We start from the raw sequence: 215 nt of genomic DNA, 5'->3' as shown, positions 1-215 counted from the left end.
ACTGGTATCCAAAGGCCCGCTGCCCTTTGGGCCCTGGCAGCCCGCGAGATAACTTGGCGCACGGAACGAGTCGGCCTGCTCTCCCCCAGACCCTCCGGGGCCCGCCCCGGCGAGCCGGCTCCTCCCGGCGCGCCAGCCGGCAGCCTTCCCTCGGCACTTGGAGTTCCCCGGCCGGCCGGCGGTGGGCGCGCGCCCCACGAGGCCCCAGCCCGCTG

Source organism: Suricata suricatta, chromosome 14, assembly GCF_006229205.1.
Source record: "Suricata suricatta isolate VVHF042 chromosome 14, meerkat_22Aug2017_6uvM2_HiC, whole genome shotgun sequence".
NCBI classification, from domain to species: Eukaryota; Metazoa; Chordata; class Mammalia; order Carnivora; family Herpestidae; genus Suricata; species Suricata suricatta.
The sequence above is the reverse complement of the archived record's forward strand: the minus strand, read 5'-3'. Positions refer to the sequence as shown.